Source organism: Echiichthys vipera, assembly GCF_963691815.1.
Source record: "Echiichthys vipera genome assembly, chromosome: 17".
In the NCBI taxonomy this organism is placed as follows: Eukaryota; Metazoa; Chordata; class Actinopteri; order Perciformes; family Trachinidae; genus Echiichthys; species Echiichthys vipera.
This window is the reverse complement of record NC_139842.1, coordinates 2,484,706-2,508,314: the sequence shown is the minus strand read 5'-3', so window position 1 is coordinate 2,508,314 and position 23,609 is coordinate 2,484,706.

Genomic DNA, 23,609 nt, shown 5'->3' with positions numbered 1-23,609 from the left:
TTTGAAATGAACTGGAACAGGAGCCAGACCTTATCGCCCAACATCAGTGTTGGACCTGACTAACGATGTTGTGGCTGGAAGGAGCAAATCTCAAACCTGACTCCACCAGATGGTTTGATTCGCATTTTCTCTGCATATGCATCTGGGAACTCTGGTTTGGAGATGACGTACTAACAGCGTCCAGGCAGAGCTCGGATAGTAACATGTCAGTAAAGGATATTTGCCGGATTTACGGATAAAAGGCACAACAATTGCCAACCCTGTCGCCAGACAAGAAAGCTGACGTTGGAGGATTCTGCGAAACCCCAGGTTCAAACCAATGTTTTTAAAATTCTTTCTTTTTTAATCTATATGTCAGCTGGTTGAGGTTAGATGGAAGGATTTGGATATGGCAAATATACCGTACAATGGTTACGTTATGGATTAACATATTCTTATAGACATGTTTGTATGATATCTTACGAAACGTGACATTCTATTTAATGCCATGGAACGGCCCAAAGTGGACCACGATGGTTACTTTAGGCAACGAAAGGTGACATAAGGGTAAAGGTTAGGATAAGAGAAATGGTCGTGGTTTGTTTTAGTACTTAGAGGAGTTTTGGGACACATCCGCCACCCCAAACCTCCACCCGATGCTGATTTTGGCGCTCTTATACTACATCACCTGATTTCCATCTTTGCTCTGGACGTAACTTCTACAGTAATATATATGTGGATCCCTGTATATACAGTATTACAGTGAATTGCTTTTCGTATGTTAATTGTCCAAACAGTGAATGAGGATAGCCTGTATGGTGAAGGTAAGGCAAAGCGGTTAAAGTCAGAGAGAGACGGAGTGAGTAAGTATGTAAATAAAGTAGATTTAGTACAGCACCTTTTCACAGAGCAAGGTCACCAAGGAGAGTCTGTTGAATTTAGCCTCCGGTTTCGCCAGTGGCTATAGCTACAGAAATCTGAAGGCATAAATCAGTCCAATTACGGCATACATATGCAAGAGAATAACACTTCAATTAAAATGGTCTCCTTCACATTTTAATGAGTGGTACTTGAAGCTGCAGTGGGGTAATAATACTGGCAGGGATAAGACGTGAGGAACGGGAAAATAACCAAGAAAAATGACATTGTCAGGTCAGTTTGACAGGAAGTTTAAAACAAAAGGTTCAAACATCGCAACTCCCTCTTAAGGGTAAGGACGCTGAGGGCGCACTCACACTGTCCCTCTGCACCGCGCCCCAGGCTTTAGGGTACTTGTTCCACCCTCCCTCTCTCCCCGCGCCCCAGGCCCATTTGTACTCACACTGCCTGGACCTCGCGCAAATGCTTCTTGCCTGTCCATACGTCATCAGGCCGTAACACGTCACACACATTGATGACGTCATGGCGATGCGTGGCTTTGTTTCCAAATCTTTCTGTAGACCTCTGAGTTTTAGTGCGTCTTGTCGACTGTTTTTGAATCTTTTCATCGACCAAATCTGCCGTAAACACTCCACCTCCACATCACACCAACATGAACCTTTCACCGCCATTGTTGTTGTTAAATGTCCGCGCATGGTCCCTCCTTCTATTTTCTATGTCCCAACAGGTGCACATAAATTACGTCAGAACCGCCGTAGTTGTCGTGCTCATGCTCGTACACATGCGCACGCTCATGCTCGTACATGTGCAAACGCGCTTTACAAAAGCCCACCTCTCTCTGACGGGGTGTGGACGACCAGCTAGCCGCAGTTACGCCGGAGCAGTTGCACTCACACTGGTCAAACACACTAGGCTTGACCCGAAAAACCTGTTTTGGCCCGGTGCGGAAGGACAGTGTGAGTGTGCCCTGAGTGTCTTTGAGTCCTGACTACCTGTTTTCTGGAGTGACAAACACAGAGAGAGATGCTCAGTTTGCTGATTACTCGGAGAGATGACAGAAATGACTTTCATAGGCTGAGTGAGTTGATGTTTGTCAGAGCGGCAGGCATTATAGCTTGACCGATGAGAAACATGTCAAACCAAGAAAATTCACTCCTACAACGTCATCCTGGTGCGTCGGGGGCTCGGCGACAGCTCTACCAGACACTGACACAGCTCCCACCGCAAAGAGACAAGTAAGCTAACTAATTAGAGATCCAACACAAATGTTTAATGAGGAGATTATACATCACCGCACGGTATCCTGGAATAATAAGACTACTTTGTCGTTTGTCTTTTCTTTTTTTTTGACTTCTTGAGCGTGAGATTTTACTTTTACCATTCTTACTGTAGTTGAAAAGTCTTCACTCGCTGCAGAAAGTTATTAATGTCATTTAAGTTTTCTTTTCACTTGCTATTCTTCCAATACGTTCATGACGTATTGTAAAGTACCCTTCCCCTGGATTTCATTTAGTTTTCATCATCAGTTTTAAGGCACATTAAGCTTATTTGCTCCCTTTTCCTTTCAGCTGATGATTCTTGTATTCTTCACATTTTCCTGTCATTAATCTGCCATTAAGCTACACAGAGACCTTGTTTTTTGATTTTGAAAAAGAAACAAAAGCTTTTATTTCCTCACTCTTTTTTGTTCTTGTCCCAGACTTTACTCAGCTTCCTGCTCCTTTACCTCAGCATTTGTTTTAGGGTTGGTTTTTTTGGCTTTGTATTCACAATTTAGTTTAAATCACTGGAAACAACAAACGTTTCCGGGAATTTTGGATGTTTGTAATTCATAATCATAGTTTAGTCAGGTCAGACGCAGTTCATTGTTTCCTCTGTCTCACCTTCTTAATCTCATCTCATCTTCATCCTCTTATCCGGGGTCGGGTCTTGGGGGCAGCAGCTCCAGCAGGGGACCCCAAACTTCCCTTTCCCGGGCCACATTAACCAGCTCTAACTGGGGGATCCTGAGGCATTCCCAGGCCAGTGTGGAGATCTAATCTCTCCACCTGGTCCTGGGTCTTCCCCGAGGCCTCCTCCCAGCTGGACGTGCCTGGAACACCTCCCTAGGGAGGCGCCCAGGGTTCATCCTTACCAGATGATCCTGAACCACCTCAACTGGCTCCTTTCAACGCAAAGGAGCAGCGGCTCTACTCCGAGTTCCTCAAGGATGGCTGAACTTCTCACCCTATCTCTTTCGGTCCTGACCCAGCTTTCATGACCACAGGTGAGGGTAGGAACCAGGACTGAGCGGTAGATCCAGACCTTTGCCTTCCTCAGCTCTCTTTTCGTCACAGCGGTGGTAGAGCGACTGCAAAACCGCCCCCGCTGCTCTGATTCTCCGGCCAAACTCACGCTCCAAGTCAAAACAATACAATAATAAAATCCTAATCAGACAAAAATGGGTTAATACCAATACACACAAGGGGATAATGGTTTAAGCTATATTAAGATATAAAAAGCAACACGTCAAGGATGAGAAATATCAAACAATAACAAAGATGTTAAAGTTTTGAGCTGTTTCTCAAAAGCTGAAATCTTGGTTCCTACCCTCACCTGTGGTCATGAAAGCTGGGTCAGGACCCAAAGAACGAGGTCGCGGGTACAAGCGTGTGAAATGTGTTTCCTCAGGAGGGGGGCTGGAGTCTCCCTTAGAGAGAGGGGGAGAAGTTCAGCATCCGTGAGGAACTCGGAGTAGAGCCGCTGCTCCTTTGCGTTGAAAGGAGCCAGTTGAGGTGGTTCAGGATCATCTGGTAAGGATGAACCCTGGGCGCCTCCCTAGGGAGGTGTTCCAGGCACGTCCAGCTGGGAGGAGGCCTCGGGGAAGACCCAGGACCAGGTGGAGAGATTAGATCTCCACACTGGCCTGGGAACGCCTCAGGATCCCCCAGTTAGAGCTGGTTAATGTGGCCCGGGAAAGGGAAGTTTGGGGTCCCCTGCTAAAGCTGCTGCCCCCGCGACCCGCCCCCGGATAAGAGGCTGAAGATGAGATGAGATTGGTGATTAACTGGAATTTAAATTATAAATGAAAGTGAGAAGTGTTCAATAAATCTTAATTTGTGTTCTTTAGTAATGTATTCATCGTGTACAGGTCTTTAATGTATGGATGTTTTTGTTTTGTGTGTTTATTATTTTTTAAGAAAGAAAGGGAATTCTTAAAAGTTTAGCCTTCATTGACCTCTTCATATTTTTGAACCGCAGAAGTCATCCTAACTTTTAACGCTCGTCATTATCACCTCACCCTCTTTAAAGATGAATATTTCAGACTGGTTTCACATTAAAACTTTAAGAATCTCTCTGTAAATGAAAAATTTAAAACCGCACATCTCAGCACCTTGTCGACTGAGTATTAAATTATTAGTTCGGGCCAGTTACATTTATATCAATGACTCCAATTCTCTCCTCATATAACGGCAATTTCAGCCTTATTATTACCTTATTTTAAAATGTTGACGCTATAAGTCATCCTCTTCCCTGGAACGTAATCAATATTCAAGCGTGGTCGCTGATTTCTGCTAACTGAATACCATATGCCAGCACCTGACGTTACAGTGATGGTAATAGCACTGTCAAGTTTGACAATACGGAGAAAGCAATACTGTCATTCGCCATATTCACTATTGAAAATCTCATTTTGCTTTCATCTCTTCACTAACACAGAGCTGTCAACACGTAATTCAATGAGTGTCACCACTGTGCTTAAACATTTTCTTCATCTCTTTTCGCCGACGGCGCTCGCCCCCATCCGGCACGACTTCACTTCTGTTGTGTTAAAATCACGTTACGGCCATTTTTGGGTTGTGATCGTAGTTAATTATCATGCGGAGCAGCGTCCCCGCCTTTTTTTGTATTATATACACTAAAGGTGTCGGGGAACATTCGATCTGAAAGTGATGTGTTGATGTTTGCGGTAATGCCTCCGCACAATAGCCGCCTTTATTCAAAGTTGTGGATGAAATGGGCTGTCAGACTGGAGGAAATTGAAACCAGTCAATTTTTCAGGCATTGTGAGAAGGCTATCTTCTGTTGGCGAGAGCAGTCAAAGCACAAAGCACACACACACACACGCATACATGTCCTTATACACACACACGTATAGAATATAGCATGTAACCTTTCTGAGCACCGGGTCAAATGCACGTCAAGAGGGAGTAGCTATTAAAAAATGTGCTTTAACCAAGTTCATCCATTAGAACTGAAGCAGATGCCTGCACAGGGTTCCTACGCAGCATGGAAAAGTATATAATTTAAATTGAGTAATTTCCAAGTTTACTAACGCAACACAGCCGACCTGTGGATGGATATGAAACTAATCAAGCTGGCTGTGTAATGGTTTCAGGTTACCATGGTTACCGTTCGCCGTAGAGCTCCAAAAACACATCAATGATCCACACACCGTTGCACTTGGTGACATGTTCCTTCATTACCATGAAAACACACTGTAGTTTATATTGACACACACACTGCCCTGGTGCCAAATGTGGATTAATCCGCTCCGGACCAAAACTACATCGAGCAGCTGTTTTGGGAAATGACCGAGAATCTTTCCAACAAAGGAAAGTCTATATTCATGAGCTGTTGTTAAGAGCAGTGTGGTCAGTAGGAACAGATGGACCTGGGGCTGAGGTCGACGAACAAGGCAGAGGAACATTGAGAGATATTGGCAAAACAATTGTGTAGTCTCATCATTCTGTATACTCCTCTTGTCCTTAGCGTCAAAAAGACCCGTCTTAGCGTCAAAGAGACCCTATAGCAGCTTCAAGAATTTTAAACCCTAGATTTAAACTGCATTAAGAAACAACCTGTCCATGTTAAACCTTTTGGATATCCGTTTTCCTCTTAACAATTCATTAAAAGGGTATTTTGGAGGTGGACCAGCAACTTTCTAAGGCAAAATTCAGACATTATCGCTCCATACAATGGGTGTAACTTACCAGTAGGTTCAGAAGGGGATTATCATCTATTAGCTGGCCTGGGAACGCCTCGGGATCCCCCAGTTAGAGCTGGTTAATGTGGCCCGGGAAAGGGAAGTTTGGGGTCCCCTGCTAAAGCTGCTGCCCCTGAGACCCGACCCCGGATAAGAGGATGAGATAAGATGAGAGATGACAACAAGGGCTAGTGAAAATGGGGTACAAACAGTAAATGACCCTCAGTGTGAGAGTGTTTAGCCAGCTACTGTTTCCTACCAGAAATTGAGAGACGGCACTAACACATTGTTGGTTTCGTCCTTTTCCTAGGAGCTGTTGACAAAACAAACGTAGAATAATAGTCATGCGTTTTCCAAGGCAGACATTTTCTTTCTTCAGGCAGGTTTCGAGTCACCTGTTTCATCTATTCCTTGTTAAATGGCAAACCCTCTCTACGTCCCCCTTTCTTTACCGGAGATGCAAAGATTCAGACGGATCATTTACATACAAAGGGATGATCCCTCTTCCTCAGCCCTCTCTCAGTGGTGGGAATTATCCGCTGTAGAGCTACTTGTGTTGTTGGCTTGTTTCACCATAAGACGTGTGAACAACACTTCAGTTGTTTCCAAGCAGGCTGCCACTACAGTCATTTTCATCAGCACTCTTGTTCAGGTAATGTTCCTTCAGGCTCGCTGATTTCAGGGCTTATCTTGTTAAGAGCCCCCTGCCTTGCGTCGGATCTGCACGGCTGTCAGAGGCAGGGCCCGCACATTTCAGGACTATTATTGGTGATTGTGGAATGACACTAATTAAAGTCATTGATGTTTAAAATGCAGCGCCGCACGTCCTGGTTGTTTTGTCACAAAGGCTCAGATAGCTTCTCAACCCGGCCCCGTCATGTAGTTATCATGTCATTTGTTTTCAAGCCATGTGGAGAAGCTAGCAAGCGTGTGTCACTTCATTAAAAAAAACAAACCTGGAGATAGGGGAGAGCTCTGCTTGATGCATTTACATTTTAATTTTAGCATGGGCATTCAGTTGCTTACGGCGTGCTGTAATACTATAGCTCACTGAGTCAAACTTTAATGGAGTTTTTATATGATTCAGCCAAACATAAATAGCAAAGACTATTTATAGAGCCTTCCCTCTCAGCTGACTGTGGGGATGTTATTTATGCTGGATTCATTATTTGAAATACTAAGTGATACACCAATGATACACATAGTCCTTCTGTATGTGTAGTTGGAGAGTCTTGTCCCCAGCTCTCATGGTAAACAATGTTAGTCAGCCATGAAACCTTAGTCTTTATTGAACCAATGGGTCTATCGAGTGCTGCAGAGGGGACGTATTTTTGTAGGTCAACCTGGAAGTTAGCATCGCCCTGGTTTCCTTCGACTAAGGGCTCCCTCCCACTGTCCATCCGTACCGTGCCCCGGGCTTTAGGGTCCTTGTCCCCCCTCCAGGCCCGTTTGTACTCACACTACCTGGGCCTCGGCGAATGCTTCTTGCTGCCTGTACGTCATCACGCCGTAACACGTCACACGCATTGATGACGTCATGGCGATGCGTTGCTCTGTTTCCAGATCTTTCCGTAGACCTCTGAGTTTTTGTGCGTCTTGTCGACTGTTTTTGAATCTTTTCATCGACCAAATCTGCAGTAAACACTCCACCTCCGCATCACACCAACGTGAACCTTTCGCCGCCATTGTTTTAAATGTCCGCGCATGGTCCCTCCTTCTTTTTTCTATGTCCCAACAGGCGCACAGGAAATGACCTCAGAACCGCCGTAGGCCTCGTGCTTGTACACGTGCGCACACTCGTGCTCGTGTATGTGCAAACGCGCTTTACAAAAGTCCAACTCTCCCAAACGCTCTGTGACCGGCAGGCTGGCTGCAGCTAGGCGTGTTGCGGTTGCACTCACACTGGTCAAAGGAACTAGGCTTTACCTGTAAAACCTGTTTGGGCGCGGTACGGATGGACAGTGTGAGTCTGCCCTAAAAGCCCCCTCTTCGGATGTTGGTTCAGAAGGCGATTATCATTTATTCACATGGTAACAGTCCCTGTTAGAACCCCTTGGCGTCACTTTTAACGGCCTGGGAGTTGCATTGTGAATTCAATCGAAACAGACGCTATTTGGTTAGCTTTAGAACTACGTGGCTTGTTGTTGGTTAAAGATCTTTCTTCTCACATGGAATAACTGGCCTTATTATACTTCCTACTGTCATGCTCCATCATCATACAGCGCTGCGGCTAAGCAGCTTAAAAGCGACACTGATGGGTGGTCCAGCTCACCGTTACAATGGATCAGAACGACCTACTAAAGGTAACTAGGAGGTATAGTAAGGCCATACCGCGTTATATCAATGGCAGTGATAAGCAACTGGTAAGTCCGATTGTCTGGTCTGGACGACCAAATGGGATGCAAAAAGTTAAATTGAATAAATAAAAAGAAAATGACCAATACCAGGACTAGTTCCTGCAGCACTCTATTAAATATACTTAACTGGACAGTAGGTCTTATTTGTTGAATATCTGGATGGAGGCAGAGATGCTATGCGGTTTTAATTTAGGCCTGTTAGTCTTTAGTGGGAATTACAAACACAATATACTTCATAATCACCTCATCAGTTCCTTATTTAGACACTAAGCAACACCAGCATTCATTTTGAATCATTTTAATGTCCACCAATGAATGTAAGTCCACTATTTTCTCTCTTTATTTCTTACTTCCATCTACTCCTGATAAAAAACGTCTCACTCTTGAGCTGCAATTCACCAGCTACTCTTTAATTTTCTGTCTGCTGTTTGGTTCTGGGCAGGTAACATGCAATCATTTTTCAAAGCTGTTTCCTGAAAAAGAGGTATGATCACCACATAAAGCAATACATCTCTGTATTCAACGTCGGACTGAAGGTACACAAGGATCCTCATTTTTGTGGTCCAGGCTAATCAGCTGCGTCAAGCGCGACTCACCGCTTTTAGAAACTCCCAACAATCTTTCAAACCATTGTTATTTGCCCATAAATATTTTCATTTCCATTCAAGCCGCCATGTTGGTTGTTGGTCTGTTTTGAAATCGTGGGAGCAGGCAGCCAACAGCCTAAGGGCGCACTCACACTGTCCTTCCACACCGGGCCAAAACAGGTTTTACGGGTAAAGCCTGGTTCGTTTGACCAGTCTGAGTGCAACCGCTCTGCGCATAACTGCGGCCAGCTGGCCGTCCATGGACCTGTTTGGGAGAGGTGGGCTTTTGTAAAGCGTGTTTGCACATGAACGAGCACGAGCGTGCGCACGTGTACGAGCACGAGCACGACGCCTACGGTGGCTCTGATGTCATTTTATGTGCGCCTGTTCGACATAGAAAGAAAAAAAAGACGGACCATGCGCGGACATTTAACAACAACAACAATGGCGGCGAAAGGTTCACGTTGGTGTGATGCGGAGGTGGAGTGTTTACTGCAGATTTGGTCGATGAAAAGATTCAAAAACAGTCGACAAGATGCACAAAAACTCCGAGGTCTACGGAAAGATCTGGAAACAAAGCCACGCATCGCCATGACGTCATCAATGCGTGTGACGTGTTACGGCGTGATGACGTATGGACAGGCAAGAAGAATTTGTGCGAGGCCCAGACAAGGACCCTAAAGCCCGGGGCTACGGACGCCCCGTAGGGAGGGCGCCCTAAGTGACATTTGTCCAATGGGGTGCAGCCATCTTGTTTGTGGGAGGGTAGAGCTATTGACGCACCCATCAAGAGTGCAATACTGTGAAGCTGGGCGAACCCTCGAGTGCAAAATCACCATTTTGGCCACGTACCATTGAGCTGAAACAGAGAACTGACCAGGTAAACACGTCTGTCTTCCGGCATAATCTGATTTTTCCCACTCAGTTGCTTCACGCTAATGTAGTTCTGACTTCCACTGGCTGTTAACACAGAGGCAGCACATGACTGATAACTGATAACCAATAGTGTATTCTGTTATTGGTGGAAATTTACATAAGACAGACACATTTTATCGGAGAACTGAGTCAATACGGTTTCCAATTGGCCTCCCGGAATAACTCAAAGGGCCCTTCTGAAATGACTTAAGGGCCCTCTTCGACCCAAGGACCACATTTGAATAACCCTGCCTTAGGGTATAATAAATTAAAAACCTTGATTTGAGACTTTTGCTTCAGTAGCCACACATCAGCTCTCACCTCCCTGTTGTTGAAATGGCTTTACAGATGCTCGATACATGTTCCACCTTTATTTATGGCCGTAGTAGCATCTGGCTGGCAGCCACAGACACCCCCCCCACACACACACCCTTGCTCCCCCCCCTGCTTAAGATGCAGTGGAGCCTCTATGGGTTAGGAGGGCCAGCTCTATCAATCTGCTCCCTTCCGGCCCCCACGTTCCCAAGTGCGGTTAATCACTGCCACTAATTAGTGCTAATTACTCATCGCTGCCCGGGAGAGCCCCCCTCGCTGGCTCACACTGATCTGAAGGTCCTCCGTGGCACCCTGCTGCTTGGCATTCCTCAGGTACGGGAGGAGGCGCAGGGACGTGGGAGGTGCTGAGGGGACGGAGGAGGCTACAGGGAAGCTCATCTTTTCTAATTTTACTTTTTTTTTTGGGTGGGGGGGGCATATTTGCTAAATCACATAACATAATCACAAACACATCCCTGGTGTTTAGCCTCCGGTAGCGGCGGGTAGAAGGCTACGTCCCTGCGGACCTGCAGGGCTGCAGACTAGTTTGTGCTGGTTTGCTTTGGTGTGGCTGGTGGCCTTGTCTGCATGCACGGGCCAGCCAGGCTTAATGAGCCAGCACCTTTTTGCTCCCTCTATCATTAATTGTCTGCGGCCATGACTCCGTGGGTTACGTTGCGTTCGGCCTGGGTTTTTTCTTTTTTCTCTCCCAGTAATTTTGGTTTAATAGATTCAATTTGCTTTCATTTGCTATGTATTGATTTATTTGTCCTGCTTTGTCTTGTCAACCACAGAAACCTATAATTTCTCACAAAAGTTTGTGATGAAAAGGCAGTGGGAAAAAAACTCATTTAATTTGCTAATATTGAGCGAGTTATTAAAAGGAGAGAAATGACAAATGATGTTGATGCGGTGTGAAAGCGAGACTCGGCTGAAGCTGAACTCATTTTCTTGGAGGCAAGGAAAGCACATACAAATACAGATTTCAGATCAGGGCAAAAAGTGAAGCTTAATAACAAGTTGAGAGGTTTTTTAAATGCTATCATTTGATCTGTCAGGTTTTAACCCGTCCAAAACACAAAACACCCCGGTAATATCTGGCAATGGAAGGTGAGCATGTCAGCCCTAAATAATTATACACTGACAGCTGACTGCAGGAAATGAGTATATTGGTATTTCAGACAACAGTTTGGACGTAGGGGTGGAGGACGAGACTAAAATAGATTGCTTTAGCCTCTGTCAGAGGGACATGGAGCACAGCGCCGAGTGTCATTGGGAATCAACGGAAGGGTAAAGCCTTTACCTCTCACTGACCTCCAAATGTGAAGTGTCCAGCTGAAGTAACTGTGACGGATGAACCAGCCGTGATCATAACACACACTCACACTCACATTTCAAACACACACATCAAAGTAAAAGTAGGTAAAAGCTGTAAGTTCACTCCGACTGAAACTCTTATTTCACTTCATAACTATGTATAAATATTGCAAGTATGAACTTCATTTAGCTGATAATGCCTGAAGCCGCTCTTTTTGTTAAAGGTTGAATGTAGCATCTTTATTAAAAGCTATATATATATTTAAATAATACACCCACGGGGTGTTTTGAAGGGCACAGAATGAAAGTATTGCTTTTCCATAAAAAACATATATTTAGTCTGAATTAACATTTACAAACAATTCTGACGGGTTTGACAATGACTTCCTGTCCCGTTGTGTTTCCATGGTAGCAGCCAATAGCGTTGGGCGTTGCTGGTAGCCAGGGTTGTCTGTTGTTGGGTGCAGCTACTGTAGGCTGGCACTGGGTGAAATGGAGTTAGCCAATCCTGCAGCTGCTTGGGAGCCTCAGTGAAGGGGGCGTTCTTTGTCCCAGCAGCTGAGTGAGCGGAGACGGGCAACAACCAGAGTCACTATAGGCCGAGCATTCACTCCATGGACTGAGAGAAAGGAGAGGAACGCCATTCAAACGCACACCCACATGGCTACGCTTCTCCTTGATGCTAACATCACTTTCATGTTACAGTAACAGCTAACGCTAACGGCTAAGGCTGCTAACAGTAACGGTAACTGTCAGTCAAACTCTTCTAATCCTTGTTTCATGCTGTGATTTTCTGGAGGGGACGGGTTCAAACTGGCTCAAACAGACTCCGGTCTCCTGTAGACTACTGGGCCGTGTCTGAACAAGCTGTCAACCCGACTGCTGGACTTCTTTTTTGCTGTTCTTGAGACACTAGATGGAGCTTTTCTGCTCATTTTACATATTCAACCTTTAAAGTACCCAGCTATATATAGGAAGGGGGCGTTATTTGTCCCAGCAGCTGAGTGAGCGGAGACAGGCAAAAACCATGGACTGAGAGGAAGGAGAGGAACGGCATTCAAACGCACGCCCACATGGCTACGCTTCGCCTTGATCAGTAAGCTAAATTTCATGTTTACTTAGCTGGAACGGCTAACGGCTAAGGGAAACCAGAATTCTTCAGGTACCGAAATCATGTCCTGTAGCAGACGGAGTTAGCCTCATTCTCACAGGTTTGAAGATGTTCAAAGTTTCCATTTGTCTGAGCACTTAAAGGTCTTCTCAATGTCAATCTTTGCGTCAAAGCTGAGGTTTAAACATACTGTATTTCTTGTGAACAGAAGTTGGGACATCAGGCCTGCAGTAACACAGGATTGATCGACTTTTCCGGAGCTTTTAACTCAACGTGGATGAGAAAATTGACATTTGAACCATTCGGTGACAGCTGGGTTGCTGATTAAGAACATGTGATATGATCGAAAAGCTCCAGACAAGCTTCTAAATTGGCTTCGGCCAATCTTACGACACTAGCACTTGGTTTACACGACTTTAAGGACTGAATCACAGCCAAAAAAGTGGGATCATTAGTTAATCACCAATTAATCAAGTGATAATGATATTCAAGAATATCGATTAGAATGTGAAGTATACACAGGATAATGAATGAAACATTAATTTAGAAAACAAAACCAAAGTAAAACCAAAATCCCTCCAATCATCCAGTCATACAAATGTCAGCGAGAGCATAACCAGGAGATCGGGACAAACTGAATGTTAGCATTCATTCAGCAGCTGAACTGAGCTGACCAGACGCTCTCATGCTGAAGAATTTCTTATCTTTGTGATATTTGCCGTCAAGGCCAAATAAATCTATATGTGCAGGTTAGACCATGAATAGAAAACACTCTCTGTTTATGTCTCTCTGTGTCATTACTTTCAGGAGAATAGCAGTAGTTTTGAAAGCAATCTCAGCCTCTCAAAGAAAAGGAAAAAAAACCTCGGAGTCGGGAACGTATGGGGGCAGGATGGTAAACGTCAGACTTTATACAAACCGCAGGATGATGTTCTCTCTCCACGCCAATGACAGGAAGGTGGAGTTAACTCATGGTTAATAGCATTTTTCAGATGAGATGATAAGTTGACAGAGATGGATATGCATATAGATTTTAATTTTAAAGGAGCAATGTGTAGGAGAGAGACGAGCAGAGACAGACAACCATTCACACCTAAGGGCATTTTTCAGAGTCATCAATTAACCTAACACTCACGCCCGATGTCAGCTGGGATCGGCTCCAGCCCCCCCACGAGCCCGACCCCGGGATAAGCGGTTGAAGATGAATGAATGAATGAATGTGTAGGAATTCAGGGCATCTATCGGCAGAAGTGGAATATTCTCAATTATGTTTTTTTTTATTAGTGTTTAAATCCCCCAAAACTAAGAATCGTTGTGTTTTCCTCATCTTAGAATTAGCTCTTCTACATATCGAGGAGGTCGTCTTCCACAAAGGCCGCCATGTTTCTGCAGTAGCCCAGAAAATAGACAAACCAAACGCAGGAGAGAGGCCCTTTCCAGGTTGTTCTAATTCCCAGGACGTCAAATACCGCTGTTTTGTCAGGGTGCTCTGCCTGTTGGTGCCAAAAACACCAGGCTTTCAACTCTAAACCCGGCCGTGACACTCGGAGCAAGTGCCCCAGCCACTCAGTGTCCTGTGAGGAGCTACTGGCAGCTAAGGGTATTTTTTTAAGTGTGTGTGCGTGTGAGTGTGTGTGTGTGTGTGTGTGTGTGTGTGTGTTTGTAGGGCGACAGTTTGTTCACAACAACAATGGCGGCTCCTAAGGAGGTTAGCCTAGGAGCCGCCCAATAGCATCAGTTTTATCAGACACTTGATTCAATGGATAATATGTTTTCTCTCTCGTTCTGATTGACTTCAGTAAGAGTTTAACAGACAGATGGTTCAACCAATCACCTGCCAGAATTTCCCCACCACGGTTGCTCAGATGGTTCTCTGTAACAAACCATCTGGCACGTCATCTTATAGCCACCTAAACAACTTTAATTGGGTTTCTTATATTTCTTCAAATTTTACAGTTTATACTAATTCATTAGACAGTTACTTTGGTTTAATACAACATATATTAATTGTGTGCTATAAAGTAAAGCTTGAAAAAGTAGAATCTTTATTAAAAGCTTCATTTAAAAAAAGAAATACACTCTCAGAGCGTTTTGAGGGGTACAGAATGAAAGTTGACGGGTTTGAAAATGACTTTCTGTCCCGTTCTGTTTCCACTGTAGCAGCCAATAGCGTTGGGCGTTGCTGGTTGCCAGGGTTGGCTGTTGTTGGGTGCAGCTACTGCAGGCTGGCACTGAGTGAAATGGAGTTTGCCAATCCTGCACACCCTCCCTGTGGAGGGGACGGGTTCAAACCGGCTCAAACAGACTCTGGTCCCCTGTATGCTACTGGGCCGGGTCTGACCAACCTGGCAACCCCACTGCTGGACTTACTTTTTGCTGTTGTGACGACGATCTTGATACACTAGATGGAGCTGTTCCGCTCATTTTACATATTCAACCTTTAAAGTACCCAGCTACATATAAATGAGTTACAATTTGTTCCACCTGGCCCAGCTACAGCGTTAAAGGGCCACTTACATGTGAATGCATATGAAATATTAAATAATCATGTATAGTAAGGAATGCCAAATGAGACCTTTAACACTTTGCTGCATCATACTTCAGTTCTAGGATTTTAAATGGAGGACAACTTAGAAAGAAGAAGTTTATTAGTCCCATTCCACTCCAGTAGAAATACCTTGTCCGCATTGATACACAGCCTGCTCTATGAAGCTAGCCTTATTGCACTGAGCTGTTACTCTGCAGCAGCCCTTAAATGGGCCCAACAAAGCTTTATGCAGGCATTGTTCCTTCTTTTCCTCATGTGTTTCTCGTGGTGGGACTTTAAACTGAGACACCAAAGCAATTTTTCCCCGAATGAATTTCTCTAAATGGAGATATGAAGCCTCTTTACTGTTTGAAAAGACATTTATTTCTCCTCAGTATGCCTCCCCTGAAAGTATTCATCTCTCCAATAAGATAAATTTCCCCAGCACAAACTTCGTTCATTAAACCTCCGAGATTCATTCAGGTTTATTTTTAGAGGGAGATATTCTTCGTTATGGCTTTGTTGATTTTCCACACAGTCTAGTGGGTTTTATTCTGTTGCTGCAGGTGCTCCAGCAATATGTTTCCTTGGAACAAGCACGAGAGATGAGGCGAGGAGTGATCTCCCCAGTCGTGGCTTTCAGTGCGTTTAAACATTCAGGTCCAGGGACAATAATGCCATCTCTTCTAGGTATTCCTTTGTCAGGCACCTTTTAAAGGGATCTGTGGCATTCATACATCCAACTGTGTTTTCTTCTGGTCCCTGACAAATTCCTGCGTGTGAAGGTCAAGCTTGTCTTTGTGTTCACGAGCGCTTACAAATACATCCTTGCGTTTTTTATTTACCCCAGATTCTCTTAAATCAAGTTTAATTGGTGTTTCATTATTTTTCACAGTCATGCTGTGTTTTAAATGGTCGAACAAATTGACAGTTTTAGGGAAAAGGAAAGAAAATATAAAAACAAAAGACCTGGGACAATAGAAGCAAGGTAGCTCGTGCCAACGTTTCAATTGCAAAGGGTCCTCTTTGCTCATGTGGTGTAAACAAAAGCGCCCCTCGCCCTTAAAAAACTCGCCAAATCTGTGCTTTGTTTATGGGAGTCTTCTGGAGGATTTGTCTGCATGATACTTTGTTTGCTTTGTGTTACGTCCCCCCCCCCCCCCGTCGCTCTAAACCCCGAAATACTTCCACATAATCGAGCGGCGGTGGGTGTCCAATGAAGACACTCCATCTGCAAATAACGTTTTTGTCGCTACACTGCAAACTTCTGCAGATGCAAATGTATGCAGACGTCCCCAAAAACACCCTCCATGACACCTCCGTATGAGAATTAGCCTGAAAGAAAAAGACAAAAAGAAATGCAGCCCATCAGTTTACACCCAGCTACTGTTTGCATGCAATTAGAAATAATATTTCAGAAGAAATGGCACAGATGTCACAGACGTGGGGGACGACATCAAACAAACGCTAATCTGTTGCATTTCACAACTCTTAATTGATCTTTTGTTATCTGCCCTTTTTGCTTTTCCTCTTAATTCCCGAGGAATAAAGCCACAAACCTGAAACAAAAACAATCCCTTAAAGCCAAACCTAAAGGCCATTCTTACTCATTAGACTAGCTCGTAGTGATTTTGGCTGTCCCTGCCACAGAGGGGCCTGTCTATGCTGCAGCTGACATCTGTTGGCATAATGTAGAGTCCAGGGCTGTGATGGGCAACAGGAACTGATTTATAAGCTCCCCTGTTTAAGTGGGTGTCTTAAGGTAATTATAAACTAGTGGGGGTGTTGCTGCTAATTGCACCTTCCCTGATCTGTAATGAAGGCCAAACAGCATGAATGAGCTTCATCCTGTGCGTCTCAGGCAGCGGAGGAGCGAGGGCAGCTAAGCTTGACCAGTTAGTGTTGGTTTAGCTCTGGGCTGGAGCTCCTCACCTGCTGTTACGCTGCTTCTTCAGCCAATTTCTCTTGAGTAATTATCTGTGATGCCACATATGGCGAAGTGGTGGGAAAAAAATCAGATAGCTGGCGGATGCAGAGGAGTCGAAGAGGAACACTATAAACACGGGAACCCTGCGGTGACCGAAGCACCGAAACACCCAGCGCGCGCATAAACGGGATGACTGGAAAATTATTTTGACATGCGCAATTAAAAACAAATGTTGTTTCCACATGACACAAATGAGCGTAATTAATCACTGAACAAATGAATTATTAGGGAGATTAGAAAACGAGGTAGATTAAGTACACCAATGAGGCTTGAATTATTAACAATATTTGCATCACTTGATTAAGATGTTCTAGAAAGAGAGCACATTATGACAAAAATAACATATTTAATGTCATGTACATGCATTTTCACTTTCATATGTAAATGTTATAAGAAACGCATGCATATAAAGACAACTGTGTATAAGAGGAGAATGGATGTGTCTGTGACAGGAGAGTGGAAATGGAAGGAAGGCGCGTCACACGTTGCACTGTGATTGGCTGAGAAGGTGGAGCAGGTTGTTTTCAGTTACCAAGCAGCATGGCAGGAGATGAAACACAAGTACTACAGCGAGCAGTTTGGGGGGTTTGAAGTTTGCCTTTCAATTAAGACACTTAGAGGCTGCAGCACAAAGCGTACAGTATTTATTCTCCAGCCTGTTTGTCTCTATGCTTGCATTTGGCAAAAACACATGCAAGGAGGGAGTTCTCCAAATATCCATACAGCCTCTCACAAATCTGCAGCGTCTCGTTGTATTTGCTTAATGCATTTCCTACTATTGCAAGGAGGATAACCCTGATAGCATCATTGTGTAGGAACGCTACTCCACACACAGTGTTACAGGGTCAGGGAGGAACATCCTGTGCCAGTGCTGGTCAAGTATTCCAAAAGCAACTTTATCTATCAAACATTATATTCAATTTCAGAAGTAATGGTTTCATCGGATGTTTATAAAGGAAATGATGTGTTAACTCTACAGCTGCCTTCAGACAGGATGCGTTGGCTGCGATTCAATCACAAGAAAAGCCGGTGTCTCATCGATGATCATATTAAGGTTACGACACGGCCGACACAACCCCGGATATTTTACTACTTCCAAATAGGCGCACACTCGCGTCTAGGGCTTCCGAGGCTTGGCTGCCCCTTCATACGTTTCAAAGGGGAACGTTTCGGCTGCCAGGCTAGGGAGTGAAGTGTGAGTGTGTGTGTGTGGGCTCACCTGCTTCCTTGTTGGCCTCCTTCAACGCCCGTCACTCGGTCAAGTCACTCCCAGCGGTGCGACACACTTATTTTCGGACTCCATTCGACAGTTCATTTTTAACACGTAGCACACGGACAAAACTTAAACAAACGTAATCGCACAAAAGAAAGGGAACATGGTAATCATCTCTCCTCGAGGTACTCAGGGTCATTCGTCTCAGTAACTCTCCTTTTCACACCTGTCCTCGAACGCCCTCTTAATCACTCAGGCTGGATGGAACTAGGTAAGCCCAACCCCCTAGCCTCACAGCCAAACAGGACAGCCAATCATAAGGTGTGTGCCGTGACGTTATAATCGCTTCAATCATGTCATCCCAGCGATAATGCAAACAACATTTTCTCAAGCTAGTTTTATTTCTCTCGTCCATCCTGGCTGAGGTAACCACCATTGATGCATTGTTAATGTTGTCGAAGGACAAACTAGCTAGCACGCCTGGCCGAGCAGCTGCCAGTTGCTCATAGGTGGATGGCTCTGTGACAAATCAACTAGGGTCCTGAAATGGCGGTCTCCAGGACTGCAGCTAAACCCTGTTCTGCTGTTGTGCTAAATGGTAGGTTGTGTTAGGAGTAACCATGGAGATTCTGAGCATAGATTGGCTGTTGCGACACAGCGTGACAAGAATTTTCCCGGAAAGTTCAGTATTTTCAACTTGTGCGATGCAGCCATCACATCCGGTCTGAACGCACCTTAAGTTTGATGTGTCACTGTTAACATTCACACTATTTATTTATTTATTTATTATAGCAATCCCTTCCTAATCTTAACCAAGTGCTTTGAACAGCCATGGAACGATTCTTTAATACGCATTTTGCAGGTCAGTTAATGAGTCCTGACCCCAAGTGAAGGAGTTCAAGTACCTCGGGATCTTGTTCAGGAGTGAGGGGACGATGGAGCGTGAGTTTGGCCGGAGAATCGGAGCAGCGGGGGCGCTGCTGCAGTCGCTCTACCGCACCGTTGTGACGAAAAGAGAGCTGAGGAAGACAAAGCTCTGGATCTACCGGTCAATCTTGGTTCCTACCTTCACCTGTGGTCATGAAAGCTGGGTCATGACCAAAAGAATGTGGTCGCGGGTACAAGCGTCTGAAATGTGTTTACTCAGGAGGGGGTCTGGAGTCTCCGTTAGAGAGAGGGGGAGAAGTTCAGCATCCATGAGGAACTCGGAGTAGAGCCGCTGCTCCTTTGCGTTGAAAGGAGCCAGTTGAGGTGGTTCAGGATCATCTGGTAAGGATGAACCCTGGGCGCCTCCCTAGGGAGGTGTTCCAGGCACCTCCAGCTGGGAGGAGGCCTCGGGGATGACCCAGGACCAGGTGGAGAGATTAGATCTCCACACTGGCCTGGGAACGCCTCAGGATCCCCCAGTTAGAGCTGGTTAATGTTGCCCGGGAAAGGGAAGTTTGGGGTCCCCTGCTAAAGCTGCTGCCCCCGCGACCCGACCCCGGATAAGAGGCTGAAGATGAGATGAGATGAGATGAGTTAATGAGAACATGTTTCCTTGTGATGTTGATAGAATAACACGATGCACACGGCATTGACTGCATTATTGTATTTGCTGTTTCAATAGAGTTGTATCTACTGTAAGTGTTATTTTTAGGAGACGGGGTAAGAAAATATGAAATGCTAAAAACACAAAATTAAATATAGCTGTGGATAATAATGAATTGGTTGTCAACTGTTGAATATGTTCTGGTTTCTTTCCTCCTCTGTGACAGAAAACTGAATAGATTTGACATTTGAAGACGTTCATCTTGGACTTTAGGAAGCGCTGATCGACATTTCTCACCATTTTATAGATCAAACAACTAATCAATTAATCAACAGTGAAAACAATCGTTAGCCGCAGCCCTGGGGTAAATGCACGTATGTACCTGTGCATATGTATGAATAATACATAATATGATAATGACTTTAATTAAATGGATAGGAGAATATAGTGTATATGTATAAATGTATGTATGGGTCAGTAATTATATTTTTGAAGTTGCACAGAATTAATTATGACTTGCATAATTAATAGGCACTGACAACATCTCTGGCATCCACATTTGTGAAACAGCCACAGAGCACTGCTGTATATTACATCGACTGAACACGTTATAATGATCGGGAAGTATTTTGGTAATAAATAGTTTGCGCGGAGTGTTAAAGCAGGGAGGTGACGTTGTGTTTAAGCACTGAGTTACGGAGAAAGAGTTTCTGTTGAGTGAGTGACACAAAAGCAAGATTAGGGGATCAAGTGCGGGGAGATGAGAGAGGAGTTTAGCCGAATTGACAGCACATTCAAGGGTTTCCGAGAGGCAGAGAAGACAAGAGACAGGGTGATAATTTTGGAGATTTGAAGGGTCAAGATTAAGCTGCCTGATAATAAGCAAGAGTGAAATGAACCAATTTTGAAAATATATGCTGATGCGGTGTGAAAGGAGGGGGGGCAGACAAAGAGAGAGTTGTCAGTGCTTCCACAAATGACTCGGTATCAGACAACAGGCTTTTGGAAATATTGGATTGTACAGTCAGACGGTTTCACTGCACTATATTTATGCACAGATCACATTCCAGCTCCAGCACAGTGCCGCTTCTTCACGGTTAAAGTGAAGGCCCATTAAGAATCCAGGTTTCTCGTGGATGTAATTAGCCAATCGCTTCTAATAGTGTCCATAGCAATGCATTTTCACGCCAGTGTCATTTCACCCTGGGCAATATGCCTTGAAGTGTAATTTCTGCCCGGGCGTTTAGACACAGAGCTATCGATTGCACTCAGTGAATGATCTGCTCAGAAACCCATCATCTACTTTAATAATGTCACTCACCGCCACATTCTCTCTGCTTGGTTTCCATTAATAGCCAGCCTACGTGACATTGTCAACATTCACTGCTCAAACAACAGGGTCTTTGAAGCATGGATGGTTCGCAATTGGGTCATTTAATCAATTTATACAATTGAACCTATTTAACATATTGATATGCAGTTACCCTGTAATGTGGGTGGCCTTTTATCCCCTCCATTGAAGGAAACTCCAAGGGAGCTTTTCAGATCTTCTGCCGTTATTTATCATGTGACATTTAGCCGAGCTCTGATGGCGGCAGCTCTCCACTTTAATTAAAGGTTCAACCTCTTCACCGGATGACAAATTGACTGGTTTGTGCCTTGGAAAAGTGGTGGAACATGTCTAGTCCACCCCGCTCCTCACTAACGGTGGGCTAACACCGGGGAGAGGGAGGTGGAGCTGGCATTTTAGTCAAGTCACCGCCGAGCGAGGTCAGAGAATGAGGTGGAGTATCTGATGCACAGCGCCCTTGGACTAAATTGGACAAAACCGTTTCCATTAGCCAATTCCACCGTTGTCAGATGACTGAATAGGCATTATCAGTTATCATTATAGATATAGATATGAGGGGGCATGGCCTACTCTACCTGCTAGTTGGCTCAGTAGGCCGTGTATCATCTGTTCGACTTGTACGCTGAATTACCATCAGTGTCGCTCTCAACTGTTTAAAGAGTGTAGTTGTGTTGCCTAAACCTAACCAAGTAGTTGTGTTGCCTAAACCTAACCAAGTACTTTTGTTGCCTAAACCTAAAGTTTGTTGACATAACAACATGGTTTTGTTGCCAACGGGTCCTAACAGCGACCATTAGCATGTGAATAGACAGTATGTCCTGTACCAGCGCCCCTTTTAGCCCGAATCATCACGGTCGTTCAATGGAACGATAATGTCAGGAGCGCGTGTTTCCATCTGTTATCGGTTCTGTTATAAGCTTATTTTTAGGATAACATGTTTTTTTGTCTGTCCTTATTATTTCCTCCACGCGCCGTCCTTTTGTTAAGTTTCTTTTGACCTTCTGTTTGTGCAGATGCGAGATCTGCAACTCAGTTGGTAGCGGCAAATGGCTAATGGTCCATCCCCCGGTTATTTTACGGCAGGCTGGAGAATATGTCCACTTTGCATGGTTCCCTTCTTCCATTTTTCAAACTTCGCCTGAGTCGGGGGTGACACAGCTTGAAAGGGGGTTTCAGGAGAAGCAGCAACACAAATGGAAGAGCAGGCCCAGATGATACAATCACTTTGTTCAGCATGAACACTTCTGCAAACATGTTGGAGGGGTTCTGCGGGGCAGGCGCCAAGGCTTCTGTGTAAGATGAGATGGTGTAAACAGGCAGATTGGCTCTCTTCTCCACGTTAGCTCCTTGAGATTTCATGCTGGCTGGATTTATAGAGAGTCACAGTGCAGGGGAATCTGCCGTGAGCTCCTCTGGGGCTGGTATCAGAGAGAGAGAGAGAGAGCACGGAGCTGTGAACTTCAGATGATAAACCAAATATAAATCTATAAAAAAAAAAGGAAATGAATACATTTTACTATCTTAAAAATAGAGACCAGCCTTTTTATTGTGGCTTTCACATTGAAGCGACGCTCCCTCCTCAGCCCTGACGATCATCACATCCACACTGTACGCTCACAGAGTTCATTGTTTTCAATGTTATATATATATATATATATATATATATATATATATATATACAGTATATTATTATCTTTTATTTTGTTTTGTTTTTATGAAGGAATTGTGGCTGTCTATATTCATACAAGGTGCTTTCAAAATAAAATAACACTTACTTTTAGACCGATATATTTTAGATTTAGAGTTAATTAATTATATGTAAAGTTTATTATAAATGGACTTGTACTTATAAAGCGCCTTTCTAGTCTAGTCTTACTACTCAAGGTGTTTTCACAGTGTTTGTCACATTCACCCGTTCACACAGACATTCACACTGATGGCAGTGGACATCTACAGACCATCTAATCTAACCATTCACACCACATTTACACACCCATGCGCAGCAAGGGGAGCAATTCAGGGTTCAGTGTCTTGCTCAAGGACACTTTGACATGTGGACCGGGGGAGGTGGGGATCGAACCGCCAAACTCTTGAATGGAGGAAGACCCACTCCTGCACTGAGCCACAGTTGCCCTGGCTCCCTGTATCTCCATTTGGCACTTCACCCTGTCCGTCTGTCTGTCTACACTGTTCTCAGGCCTGATACATCTCTCCCCATCTCTCTCTCTCTCTCTCTCTCTCTCTCTCTCTCTCTCTCTCTCTCTCTCTCTCTCTCTCTCTCTATAGTATCACTCCATGCTGGTCCCATTCTTAAATCTATGACAAACCTGTGATGTTGCTTTGGATTAGAAATGTTGTTATTCAGATCTGGGGCGAGCGCTCCTATTATAACACACAAATACAGACTCGTGGCAGTGTGAAGAGTCCTGGTTTATAGTTCTTGACTGCAACAGATGGTGTACATTCAGGTATTACATAAGATCATCCAGAGCTCATAGGACTGTAGTTAATATGAACCCACAGTAGTCCTCAGCCTGCAAGACCAAATAAGCACAGAGAGGACTGTTATATTCA